This window comes from Urocampus carinirostris, chromosome 12 (genome assembly GCF_059441175.1).
Source record: "Urocampus carinirostris isolate Australia breed hairy pipefish chromosome 12, RoL_Ucar_1.0, whole genome shotgun sequence".
NCBI classification, from domain to species: Eukaryota; Metazoa; Chordata; class Actinopteri; order Syngnathiformes; family Syngnathidae; genus Urocampus; species Urocampus carinirostris.
The window spans coordinates 442,246-456,547 of NC_142360.1; the positions used below are offsets into that span (position 1 = coordinate 442,246).

Below are 14,302 nucleotides of genomic sequence, written 5' to 3' on the forward strand. Positions count from 1 at the left end.
TCATTGTTATTGCTGCTGGATCTCAGCGCTGCTTTTGATACTGTCGACCACAACATATTACTGGTTCGTCTAGAATGCATTGGTATCTCAGGAACTGTACTCTCGTGGTTTAGGTCCTACCTGTCAGACAGGATGCAATGTGTTAACATGGCAATTTGACTTCTAAACAATCTAATGTCCCCTGTGGTGTTCCTCAAGGCTCTGTACTTGGCCCCCTTCTTTTTAGTATTTATATGATGCCGCTTGGTGACATCCGCAAGTATAATATTAGTTTCCATTGAAATGCAGATGACACTCAACTGTATGTGCCACTGGAAACAACTGGACATTTAAGTTGTAGAAATCTGGAGGCTTGCCTTACTGAGATTCAAAGATGGATGTCACTTAATTTTTTTACACCTTAACCCAGAAAAAACTGAAATGTTGATTATGGTCCAGCTCACTGTCGTCAGTTGTTTTCAAACAATACCCTGAACCTAGACAAATGTAATATCACCCATAGTGACTCGGTCAAAAATCTAGGTGTTATATTTGATCCTAATCTGTCGTTTCAGTCACACGTGATAAGTATTACTAGAATAGCTTTCTACCACCTCCGTAATATTGCGAAGATTCGTTCGATGCTGTCCCAATCAGATGCAGAGGTTTTAATTCATGCGTTTATTACTTCTCGGCTTGATTACTGTAATGTATTGCTTTCTGGACTCCCGATGTCTAGCATTAAAAGTTTGCAGCTAGATCAGAATGCGGCAACTAGACTTTTGACTAAGACCAAAAAGTTTGAGCATATTACTCCTGTATTGGCCAACTTGCACTGGCTCCCAGTCCACTTAAGATGTGACTTTAAGGTTCTCTTCTTAATATATAAATGTTTGCATGGGCTTGCACCCTCTTATCTCTCTGATTTGATTTCCCCCTATGTTCTGCACGGAGTCTGCGCTCGGAAATTGCCGGTCTACTTGTGACTCCGAGAGCCAAGAAGTCTGCAGGCTTGAGAGCGTTCTCCACCCGCGCCCCGGTGTTATGGAATGCCCTGACTCCGGAAGTTTTTAAATCGAGGCTTAAGACACACTTCTATTCCAAAGCTTATGATTGATGCCCACCTCATCTTCTGTATTGTCCTGTCTTCTTCAGACTGCCTGCCTGGTGGTGATACGAAGGAGAAGGACAATTTGAGATGATTCAGCAGACCAGCGTCTGACCTGAACCATGTCAACCCCTGCATTGACCAGCTGGCAGAGATGGGAAGCTGCGTCGTGGCTGTCAGACTTTCTGGACTAGTTTACAGGCTGGGGGTGTCGTTGCTGTCATGCACTTTCCGGACATTTTCAACATCTTACCTAGTGTTTACAATTCTGTGTACAGTAATGCTAATTGTGATTCACCCTGGTCAATCCTGGAAGGGGGATTACCACATGTGAGGTCCTTTCTCAAGGTTTCTCTTTTTTCCTCACACTGAGGTTTTTGAGTTGTTCCTTGCTCGCATGCTGGTTTAAGATCAGGTAATTGAGCAATTGTGTAATTGTAATCCTGTGCAGTCCTTTGAGACATTTTGTGATTAAGGGCTATATAAATAAATGTGACTTGACTTAAAGGGTCTTCTAATCTGCGTTTTTTCTGGCCCCTCAACTAGAACCTGTTTGCCATGGGTGACCCTACCAGGGGCTTAAAGCCCCCGACAACATAGCTCCTAGGATCATTAGGACATATACTCCTCCATGATCTGCTACCTTGTCATGGTGGAGTTTATTTTACTATTATTTATTAATGTTACGATTATTATTATGATTTTTAATATAAATGTTTTTGTGTGTGTACGTTTTAGTTTTTTGTTCTCAGCGTTTATATTATTTTTTTAAATGTTATTTTGTTTTAAACTTTTTATATACAATGCTAGAAGTAGTAGCGTTCGTAAGACAAGCATTAGCTGCCAAAATCGATCAGAATTACCCACTAAACTGACACAAGCGGATAAAACAAAAGGTATCCACAGGAATGCTACCCGCTGATGCAGCTAGCCAAAATATTCACTAAAACCAAACCAGTGACAGTTTTAGAAAACGGTGGCTTCAATGAGTGACAATTTGCAATTAAACAATAAAAAAAGGATACTGTATGTTGTTTTCACATGTTAGCAATAATATTTGGTTATTACTTATAATAATGCTAAGAAAGCTGCCAATTTCCAACAAAAACAAGAAACAACAATGACATTGCTTTTCCCAGGATATTACTTTATTGACATTAAAAAATTGGAAAATACATCAAATTAAGTTAGCTTCAATCAAAAAGCCTTCGTACGACTGAAAACTGAATGAAGACAAACGTCATAAAGTTAAGACGACGGAGAAAGCTTGTACAAACTGTGAAAAACAAACAAAAAAAACTTTAAAAACTCATCAATTATTAAGAATATAAAAAAACTATTTCATGAAAATGAAGTTTCAGGTTTACAAAATGTCCACCGCTATAGGAAGCATACGTTTGAACTTTCAAACAGAAGAAAAACCTTTGTCATTAAACTCATACATTAACACAAAAATTGATAAAAAACAGCTGATGAAGAAGTCATCGTAATCGAGAATAATTCATTGTAATCGGTTATAGTTCACACCTCTTCGTGCGCTAGAAAAATATTTACATGACCCTGAGACAAGCATGACAATAAGTAACTTCAGTTTGTTGCTATCTTGAGCTTGTAAGATACAAAATTGAGGAAAACCAATGTAAAAAATAGGCATACTGTGCGTAGAGGTTGGCAGCATGATGATAATTTGAGCAAGGATTTGATGGAGTAATTTCATCAGTCAGCAGTTCAATGACGAACTGAAGAGAAAGGAACCCTTTGGTCTAAATGGAGCAGGACTATAGACCCTTAAAGTGTTCTCGCGCAACTTTAAGACCCGTCTGCCTCAGCAAGAATCCCACTAAGTCAATTTATTAGCAAACTGAGGAACCACTTGTTTTGGGTTGAATGGTGCAGGACAATGGACTTGTTGAGCAATCTCACACAACTTTTGGGCTTTTATGCTCATCTGCCTAAGCAAGGATCTTATGGAGATCAGTTTGCAGTTTGATACCAAACTGACGAGGAAACTGCTGTACATTTGACTAAAAGGAGCAAGACTATGGACTGAAAGAGCTTTTTACACACTTTTTTAGCTTGGGGTCTCCGAACCTTTTCAAGCTGAGAGCTACATTGTGTTTATAATTAGCGCAAAGGGCACCCTATTATCAAATATCCATTTTTCAAATAGCAACTTAGCTAGATGGTCTGCTGAATATGTAAAAAGAAATGCTTGATAGTTAGCTAGAAAGGTAAACAGGTAAGAAAAATAAAAAAATTAACTTGATAACAGGCAAAAAAAGTTCAGTTGTATATAGATAGCATCCCCAAAAGAATGTAAAAAGCTAGCGAGAAAGCCTGCTATAGCTAAAAAGGTGGGAAGATAGTTAGTTACAACGCTAAAACAACTGCACATTCGCTTAATAAAACCCATAAATAGAAATTAAGTTTACTGTATTTTCTTTAAAATAAATAGATTAAAAGATAAATAAATGCATTTGTTAATACATGAATAGATTCTCATTCTATTCTCTTAATTGCTTAAAAATAATAATCAATACTTCGATATTTTCTGTCCATGAAGCCCATGAACTGGAATTCATATTTGAATTTCTAAAATAACTTATCATGTTATTTCTATGTAGTTACTATGTTATTCCCAGGTTAATTATTAAAAATAGGGTAAAATAGACTACATGTTTTTACGAGAAAATTTATAACGACTCAGCACTGGTGAGCTATTTTTGAAAACAGGTCCACGGGCACCTCAACGGAATCTAGAAGGGACCTTGGTGCATGTAGGCGCCACATTGGAGAGCCCTGAAGCTTCTACACTCGTCAGCCTAATCGAAAATTTGTTGAAATCGTTTCATCAGTCAGCAGTTAAATGATGAATTGAAGGTGAAGGGATGAACATAAGAGAAAGGAACCACTCCATTTTGGCCAACTGGATAAGGACTCAGGGAGCGTTCTCACAAACCTTCTATGCCCGACGAACCGAAGAGGAAGGAACAATGGAACAAGACTTAAAGAGCATTCTACTCCTGTGCCACTGGCACATGGGAAAGTGACACAACACCTTCTGGGTAAACACATCAGGTGAAGGAAGGCAACGGAGACGCTCTTTGAGTCTCCACTTTCCAGGAACGGCTCCAGTCAAATGTTGATGGTAGCGGCGGGGAAGAGATGGGGGGCCTTTCATCCTGGTTGCTGTGGAGAGAAGGTGAATAAAAAAGATTAATGTTCCGCTATGGTGGCGACCCGAAAAGAACGCGGCGGGTTCTCCCGTCAGCTTGTCAAGATAGATAGATAGATACTTTATTCATCCCCGCAGGGAAATTCACATTTCCAGCAGCATCCCTTCGCTGAGAACAATACAATAATAAGGCAAAAGGAATACAATATACAAATACCCAATGTGACGTGCTAATACCCACCGTAGCGTGTTGTATAGAGTATTTAAATAGTGCTACATAAAATACAAACTGCAAAAAAGTACGGTAATATGCAATGTAGGAGGTGTGGTTTAATGTGGGTCTTTACTCCGCTGGGTGGAGTTAAGAGCCTCATGGCATGAGGAAGAAAAGATCTCTTCAGTCTGTCCGTGGTACAAGACAGTGACAGCAGTCTGTCGCTGAAGCTGCTCTTCTGTCTGGATATAATGCTGTGTAGTGGATGTGATGAATTGTCCATGATTGACCGCAGCTTTTTCAGTGCCCGTCTCTCTGCTACTGTTGTGAGGCTGTCGAGCTCTGTGCCCACAACAGAGCTCGCTTTCCTCGCCAGTTTATTGAGACGAGAGGCATCCTTCTTCATGACGCTGCCTCCCCAACACATCAAAGAGACATTCTATACGGCTCAAAGGCAGGGATGATGCCGAAGACCCTGCATAAATGCGAGACGCCCCTATTAAATACACTGCCGTGCTCTTCTGTGTTAACCACCTGGAATACTTGGAATTGGGAGGCTGACGCAGATCATATTTTACACCGATACAGTAGACCCTGAGGATATGGCATCCCTAGTTTACGATCGTTTGACTACCATAGTCGCTAAGATGTTTATTTGGTCCCTCTTTACGGCATTTTTCCCAAAATACGGCATCAAAAACCCTGCATTACTAGTTTATATTTTTACTCTACAACCTAGGTGTCAAACATGCGGCCCGCCGACGAATTGAAAGCAACTGTAGCCCTATATTTTCTATAGCCTGTAGCCAAGTGGCTATTATAAGCGGCTAGAGAAGGAAACGGTGGAAAAAAGGAAAAGTGGCTATCACATCAGGAGCTCCTGTGTTTGGTAAGTGACCGTTAGGTGCTTAAAGTACCAATGGGCCAAGCTAGCTTTGCTTAGCTTCCATAGTTGTAGATGGTGTAATATCATTACAAATTTCTAATGCTAAAATAATGTTTGAGATACATGTGTTTTTGCTTATAATTTTAATCAGTTTTGTTTTATTTTACCCCACAAGATGGTCACTAAATGTACTAGTACACTAGTTAATGCCACAATGAGAGGACACGGAAGATGATGACAAAGCTGCTTCTTCTACTTTCTAGAGTTATGGCCATCGTTACTTTTAAATAATAAATGCCATCACTTTCATACTTGGCCTTCAGCATCAAGCGCTCTTTCGTTTTGTTTACGAATCAGGTCCTTGGAACTATTCCGGCGATCTCACGGTAAGGTGAAGCCCCCGGTAAATGGAAAGCTAATTAGAAACATTACCAAAACTTGGGCTCATGATGGGAGGAAGTTGATCCACATGGATCTGTTGTTTGTGAGGGATTTCAACTCCAGTTCTGAATAGTGCGAGACAACTTTTCCGATTTGAAATCTGATGGCTCCTTAAGAAGCATACCAAGGTTCTACCATGGCCCAACCAGTCTCCAGACCTGAACCTAATCAAAAATCTTTGGAGGGAGCTCAAACTCAGTGTTTCTCGGCGACACACCAGAAACCTGACTGATCAAGAGTAGATCTGTGTGGAGGAATGGGCCAAGGTCCCTCCTGCAGTGTGTGCAAACCTGGTGAAAAACTACAGGAAATGTTTGACCTCTGTAATAGCAAACAAAAATTTTCTCAGGTGTCCGAATACTTATTTGCAGCTATATCACACAAATCAATCGTTAAAAAAATCATGCATTGTGATTTCGGGACTTTTGTTTTTAGTTTATCTCTCTCACAGTCGACATGCACCTACGATGAAAATTTCAGACCACTCCATGATTTCTAAGTGGGAGAAATGGCAAAATAGCAGGGGGTTCAAATACTTATTTTCTTCACAATATTAACTTACATTTACAGTTGCAGGAAGTTCTTGCCATAACAATGTAACCACTGGAAAACACTACCTTCCTTTTTTGCATGTCCATAATTTACACGTAATCCTTGCACTAATACACACTTAAGAGAGCCTTGTTTCAGTGTAGGATGCACATGTCCTTTTGGGCACAACCCGTAGGGGGCGATGACGCTTCCTACGACAATGCCATTCAATCTAATGCCAGCTTCCGTTAATGACGAGGTAAGAAGAGACACAATGGAAAAGTGAAGCCACCGTGGAGCAGTGACAACGTCATTTTTAAGCCGACTTGTTGAGTAAAATGGCAACAATTTCATACATTCATAAGCAATTTACAATCCTTAAAAAACAACATTAAAATTCACTCTTTGTCAAGGATTTTGAGCACCCGTATGAACCCTGTAATGCCCACCACACTGATTTTCATTTATGTAACAAACGACCGCCGTCTTTCTTTTCGATGTTCCGCCTTGTTTGCAAATACCTCCGTACTGCATTGTCCTTTACAAAAATTGCAGTCATTTGCAGGCGTGGGCATTGTTTAAAAGAGGGGTGGGCGGGCGTCTCGGTGCAGCTGCAAAAAACGGAGCATCCTTGACGTAGCGGGCCGGAACAAAGAGGGCCTCTCTAACTCAATTCTCGCCACCTTAAATAGTACGCAATTGGGAGATTAATTAGCGGGCACGGTTGGCGCGTGCCAGCCGGCGCCCATTTACAGAGGTCCCTTGAACTGTATGATGGCCCGCCGCTTTTTGAGGTCATAATCAAATCAATGCGGACGATTATTCCGCCATTTCAAGAAGAGATGCACAGGAGCAAATGTATGACCGAAAACGAAACACTGAAACATAATTCAAGACCTTGCACTGACTTGTGGAAAAAAAACATAAAATGATAATTAACCAAAAGGCATATTACTAGAAGCATATTAGTAGTGTTTTATTCATTAAATTCTTATAAAATGACTAAGAAAATGCATTTCAAAGTTTGAAAAAAATCCAGTTTGACAACAAAGTGATAAAAAGAGAAGTAAAACTGTTGAGAGACCAAAAATGCAAATAAAACAAACTAGTAATACATCTCTTTTGAGGTTATTATAGTATTTAATAGACAGGAGAGTGAAAAGTACGAAGGAATTGATGATGATGGTGTGGTAGTTGAGACAAACGAGTGGCACTCACATAGTTGCCATAGTTTAGTAATAAAGTCAAAGTCAAGGTAACAGGTAACGAAAACCTCAGGGACTAACGGAATGTATGTCAATCACAAAGTATGTACTACCAAAATAAAACTGCTGACGTTATTTCTGTATCTAACGAAAACTTCAAGGATGAATGTTTGAATGTGACACACAAAAAGTATCTGTTTACAAATAAACACGGCTCAACTGTAGTAAGTGAGCTTTGTAGTGTTAAGTGTGTATACTTGACCCAAAGTCTAGCCAGTGGCTAACAAAAACTTCAGAGATAAACGGACTATCACACACGCAAAAAGTACATTTTTACAGATTAAAACAGCTCAACTGTAATACCGTATTTTCCGCACTATAAGGCGCACCGTGTTATAAGGCGCACCTTCAATGAATGATATATTTTTAAACTTTTTCCATACATAAGGCGCACCCCATTATAAGGTGCTATAGAAAGGTATAAGGTGCATGCTGGTTTAAGATCAGGTAATTGTGCAATTTTGTAATTGTAATCCTGTGCAGTCCTTCGAGACATTTTTGTGATTAAGGGCGTCATAAATAAATGTGACTTAACTTGACTTGGCTACAGTAGAGGATGTAGTTACGTTATGCAACCGTTAGATGGTGCCGCGCTAAAGGGAATGTCAACAAAACAGTCAGATAGGTCAGTCGAACTTTATTAATAGACAACAAACAAGCTTTCCACAACTCCATTCACTCCCAAAATGAATAAACAGCCGTTTTAACATTTTCTCTGAGGTAAAGCATTTTCGTGACGCATCTTTAACATCTTTGAACAACAGCAAGGCATAACATTTTACTTTTCCTCCATTTAGTCAACACGCAAAAAAACGTCCGATACTGTTATGGTAAATCAAACGTTAGTGCAATCGCAATATAGTGACACTCGTAATGTGCAAAAACAACAAGTGCAAAACAATAACAGTAAAGCAATAACATAATAATTGTAAAATGTAAAACGTTGTAGTGGGTTTTACATAATTCACCCATGGAACCATTGTTCAGTTAGCGAGTTCCTAGGGGGACTCTTAATTCTGCCAGCTCGAGCCACTCTCGTGTTTTGGTTTGTTTTGTAAGTTTCGATTGCAAGTTTAAATGTCATTAAAGCAGCTTTCGTTGGCACCTTTGTTTGACACTCCGCCTACGACTCCCGTCTCTGCCCGCTATAACGTAAACACACACCAAGTAGGACCACCTCTGAATTCTTTAATGTTAAGTTGCTGTGCCAACGCTGTTGCCTTCATTCGAATAGTTATTGTACTGACACTTCTACTTGCTGCTTTTTGTTCAACAACCCACTGTTCAAGTGTGTCCTCTAACTGTGGCCATCTCGCTTTTATTGCCACGGAAACTTTTATTCTTCTCCTCCTTGATCTGCTACCTTATCGTGGTGGAGGAGTTTGTGTGTCCCAATGATCCTAGGAGCTATGTTGTCGGGGGCTTTAAGCCCCTGGTAGGGTCACCCATGGCAAACAGGTCCTAGGTGAGTGGCCAGACAAAACGCAGATCAGAAGACCCCTAATGATGAGAGAAAACTTTGGTCCTCGATTTCCCTCGCCCGGACGCGGGTTACCGGGGCCCCCTTCTGGAGCCAGGCCTGGAGGTGGGGTCCGCTGGCGAGCGCCTGGTGGCCGGACCCTTACCCACGGGGGCCGGCCGGGCACAGCCCGAAGGGACGACGTGGGACCCTCTTCCCATGGGCTCACCACCTGTAGGAGGGGCCAAAGGGGTCGGGTGCGCAGAGAGCTGGGTAGCAGCCAAGGGAGGGGTCCTTGGCGCGACGATCCCCGGCTACAGAAACTGGCTTTTGGGACATGGAACGTTACCTCTCTGGCAGGGAAGGAGCCCGAGTTGGTGCGTGAGGTTGAGAAATTCCGACTAGATATAGTCGGACTCACCTCTACGCACGGCTTGGGCTCTGGTACCAGTCCTCTCGAGAGGGGTTGGACTCTCTTCCACTCTGGAGTTGCCCGTGGTGAGAGGCGCAGAGCCGGTGTGGGCATATTAATTGCTCCACGGCTCGGCGCCTGTACGTTGGGGTTCACCCCGGTAGACGAGAGGGTAGCCTCCCTCCGCCTTCGGGTGGGGGGACGGGTCCTGACTGTTGTTTGTGCTTATGCACCAAATAGCAGTTCGGAGTACCCAACCTTCTTGGGGTCCTTAGAGGGTGTGCTTGAGAGCGCGCCCCCTGGGGACTCCCTCGTACTGCTGGGAGACTTCAACGCTCACGTGGGCAATGACAGTGAGACCTGGAAGGGCGTGATTGGGAAGAACGGCCCCCCTGACCTGAACCCGAGTGGTGTTTCGTTATTGGACTTCTGTGCTCGTCATGGTCTGTCCATAATGAACACCATTTTCAGACATAAGGGTGTCCATATGTGCACTTGGCACCAGGACACCCTAGGCCGTAGTTCGATGATCGACTTTGTCATCGTTTCGTCGGACCTGCGGCCGCATGTTCTGGACACTCGGGTGAAGAGAGGGGCGGAGCTGTCAACTGATCACCACCTGGTGGTGAGTTGGCTTCGATGGTGGGGGAAGATGCCGGCCCGACCCGGCAGACCCAAGCGTGTTGTGAGGGTCTGTTGGGAACGGCTGGCAGAATCTCCTGTCAGAAGAAGTTTCAATTCACACCTCCGGCAGAACTTCGCCCATGTCCCGAGGGAGGCGGGGGACATTGAGTCCGAGTGGACCATGTTCCGCGCCTCCATTGTCGAGGCGGCTGATCGGAGCTGTGGCCGCAAGGTAGTCGGTGCCTGCCGCGGTGGCAACCCTCAGACCCGTTGGTGGTCACCGGCGGTGAGGGATGCCGTCAAGCTGAAGAAGGAGTCTTATCGGGCCTTCCTGGCCTGTGGGACTCTGGAAGCAGCTGGCAGGTATCGGCTGGCCAAGCGGAATGCGGCTTTGGCGGTTGCCGAGGCAAAAACTCGGGCATGGGAGGAGTTTGGCGAGGCCATGGAAGCCGACTTCCGAACGGCTTCGAGGAAATTCTGGTCCACCATCCGACGTCTTAGGGGGAGGAAGCGGTGTGCCATCGACACTGTGTATAGTGCCGATGGGGCGCTGCTGACCTCGACCCGGGACGTTGTGAATCGGTGGGCGGAGTACTTCGAAGACCTCCTCAATTCCACCGGCACGTCTTCCTCTGGGGAAGCAGAGCCTGAGGACTCTGGGTTGGGCTCTCGTATCACTGGGGTTGAAGTCACCGAGGTTGTCAAAAAACTCCTCGGTGGCAGGGCCCCGGGGGTCGATGAGATCCGCCCAGACTTCATTAAGGCTCTGGATGTTGTGGGCGTGTCATGGTTGACGCGCCTCTGCAACATCGCGTGGACATCGGGGACAGTGCCTCTGGACTGGCAGACTGGGGTGGTGGTTCCCGTCTTTAAGAAGGGGGACCGGAGAGTGTGTTCCAACTACAGGGGAATCACACTTCTCAGCCTCCCTGGTAAGGTCTATTCAGGGGTACTGGAGAGGAGGGTCCGCCAGGAAGTCGAATCTCGGATTCAGGAGGAACAGTGTGGTTTTCGTCCTGGCCGTGGAACACTGGACCAGCTCTATACACTCTTCAGGGTCTTTGAGGGTGCATGGGAATTTGCCTGTCCGGTCTACATGTGTTTTGTGGACTTGGAGAAGGCATTCGACCGTGTTCCTCGGGAGGCCCTGTGGGGGGTGCTTCGGGAGTATGGGGTACCGCACAGTCTTATCCGGGCTGTGCGGTCCCTGTATGCCCGGTGCCAGAGTCTGGTCCGCATTGCCGGCAATAAGTCGGATTCGTTCCCGGTGAGGGTTGGGCTCCGCCAGGGCTGCCCTTTGTCACCGATTCTGTTCATAACTTTTATGGACAGAATTTCTAGGCGCAGCCTTGGCGGGGATGGAGTCCGGTTTGGGGGCCTCAGCATTGCGTCACTGCTTTTTGCAGATGACGTGGTGCTGTTGGCTTCCTCAGCCCGTGATCTTCAGCTCTCGCTGGAGCGATTCGCAACCGAGTGTGAAGCGGCCGGGATGGGGATCAGCACCTCCAAGTCCGAGGCCATGGTTCTCAGTCGGAAAAGGGTGGTATGCTCCCTCCGTGTCGGGGAGGAGGTCTTGCCCCAAGTGGAGGAGTTCAAGTATCTTGGGGTCTTGTTCACGAGTGAGGGTAGGATGGAACGGGAGATCGACAGACGGGTCGGTGCAGCGTCTGCCGTCATTCGGACCCTGTACCGGTCTGTCGTGGTGAAGAGGGAGCTGAGCCGAAAGGCAAAGCTCTCGATCTACCAGTCCATCTACGTTCCTACCCTCACCTATGGTCATGAACTTTGGGTCATGACCGAAAGAACTCGATCCCGGATACAAGCGGCCGAAATGAGTTTCCTCCGCAGGGTGGCTGGGTTCTCCCTTAGAGATAGGGTGAGAAGCTCAGTCATCCGGGAGGGACTCGGAGTAGAGCCACTGCTCCTCCGCGTTGAGAGGAGCCAGTTGAGGTGGCTCGGGCATCTAATAAGGATGCCTCCTGGACGCCTCCCTCGGGAGGTGTTCCGGGCATGTCCCACCGGCAGGAGGCCCCGGGGGCGGCCCAGGACACGTTGGAGAGACTATGTCTCTCGGCTGGCTTGGGAACGCCTCGGGGTCCCGTCGGATGAGCTGGAGGAAGTGGCTGGGGATAGGGACGTCTGGGCTTCCCTTTTAACGCTGCTGCCCCCGCGACCCGACCTCGGATAAGCGGAAGACAATGGATGGATGGACTTTTATTCTTACTTACTTGGCCATCGATTCATTAATGTTGAACTCTCTCGCTGCTGCTCTATTCCCGTGTTCTACTGCGTGACTGATCGCCTTGAGTTTAAACTCTGCGTTGTAAGCGTGTCTCTTAATACGAGCCATTTCAGGGTCTTTATAGAAGCTCACCAATAAAAGAGAATCGTTTAATATTTCCCAGTATGCACAGCGCACTTCTTCTTTTACGCGAAAAATGGAGTCGGTGGCTGCTTACCGTAAGTTGCGAGACCTTGTAATTCAATATTGATCCATATATAAGGCGCACCGGATTATAAGGCGCATAGTCAGTTTTAAAAAAAAAATAATCAGATTTTATGTGCGCCTTATAGTGCGGAAAATACAGTAATTTAGCTCTGGAGAGTTAGCATGTAAACATTAGTAAAAGTCTTGCTAACTTCTAACAAAAAATTCGGGGACGAATTTCACACAAAGTAAGCATTACTGGACTAAAACTGCTAAAGTGAAGTTGGCTCTGTACTGTTAACATTTAAACGTTTGCCAAAGTCAAGATAGCGGCTAGCAAAAACTTGGGAGACAAATGGATTGCTGGTCATACGAAAAAATACGTAGCATATTTATGAATAAAAACAGCTCAACTGTAGGTAGTTAGCGGTTGTGTCTTTGTATGTAAACTTTAGCCAAATTTTGGCCATTGGCTAACAAAAACTTCCGGGACAAATGACTGAAAGTCTCGCACTAAGTACATATTTACGAATTAAAAAGGCTAACAGAGATTGCTAACACTACAGAGCTAACTGAAAAAACATTAGCCAACGTCCGGCTAATGGTTAAAAAAAAAACAGGGATGAACTGACGTCACACACAAAGTATAAGGTACTGAACTAAACCTGCTGAGTGTAGAAAGTAAACATGTCTGTTTGCCAAAGTAATGCTAGCGGCTAACAAAAACTTTGGGACAAACAGATTAAATGTCACAAAGTATGTGTTACTGAAATAAGACTACTGAAATGTAATAAGTTAGCTCTATAGTGTGTATGTGTAAATGTTAGCCAAAGTCTGGCTAGCGGCTCAAACACAAGGTACATAGCAGGGTAAAACAGCTCAACTGCACTGTAGCTCTGTACTGTTAGCGTGTAGCAAAAGACTGGCAAGCAGCTAACAAATAATTGGAAGCAGAACACACAAACTTTTGAGAAATTGTCTTGTTTATTTTAACAGCTTCCCTCCATGTCCTTCTCGTGTACAAAATGAAAAATGAGCCGCTGCGTGGTGCACCTACTCCGCCCCTTGCGAAAGTCAGTTCACACTGCTCCCCTTACCTTAAACGTCAAGTCATGTTTATTTGTATAGACCTTAATCACAAAGAGTCTCAAACGAATGCACGGACCACTGAGAATTGCAAACAACAGACTATTACACCATCCCCTGATCTCAAACCTATATGAGGGCAAGGAAAAACTCAAAAACCTTTACATGAGGAAAATGAAAAACTTTGAGAAGGGACTGCACATGAGGTCTTCCCGCTACCAGGATCACCAGGCAGCAACGGATGTTGCAATAATAAATATTACACAGATATTGTCAACATAAAATAAAGGTTAAACAAATGCTCTAGAATATAGGTTTGTTTTAAGCCTAAATTTAAACAGTTCCACTGAGGTTGCAGAATGAAACTCAGGGGCAGATCATTCCACAGCACCTGGACCCGAATGGAGAACGCTCTCGAACCTGCGGATCTCTTCTTGGCTCTTGGGATCACTAGTAGACCAGCATTTTCAGAGCGAAGGCTCCGGACCGGAACAGAGGGGGAACTTAAATCTGAAAGATATGAGGGAGCAAGTCCATGCATGATTTTGTATACAGTAAGACCTCGGTTATCGCGGTTAATGGGGACCAAAACCACCCGCGATAAGTGAAAATCCGCAAAGTAGTGTCCCACCTTCAAAAAATAAAATAAAAACTCTTTTTTTTAAGTATTATTTTTTAGACCCGGTTGGGGACC

The 14,302-nt window shown here is 44.4% G+C and overlaps 1 protein-coding gene across 1 annotated transcript in view; it reads right to left on the minus strand.

The window, feature by feature from the left end:
- Nucleotides 1-2,213: 2,213 nt before the first annotated feature.
- enc3 (ectodermal-neural cortex 3) overlaps nt 2,214-14,302 on the minus strand; it is a 31,489-nt gene continuing 19,400 nt past the window's right edge. The window contains exon 4 of the mRNA XM_088349112.1: nt 2,214-4,276. The gene's annotated coding sequence lies outside the window, so the exon portion shown is untranslated. The remainder of the gene's footprint in view (nt 4,277-14,302) is intronic.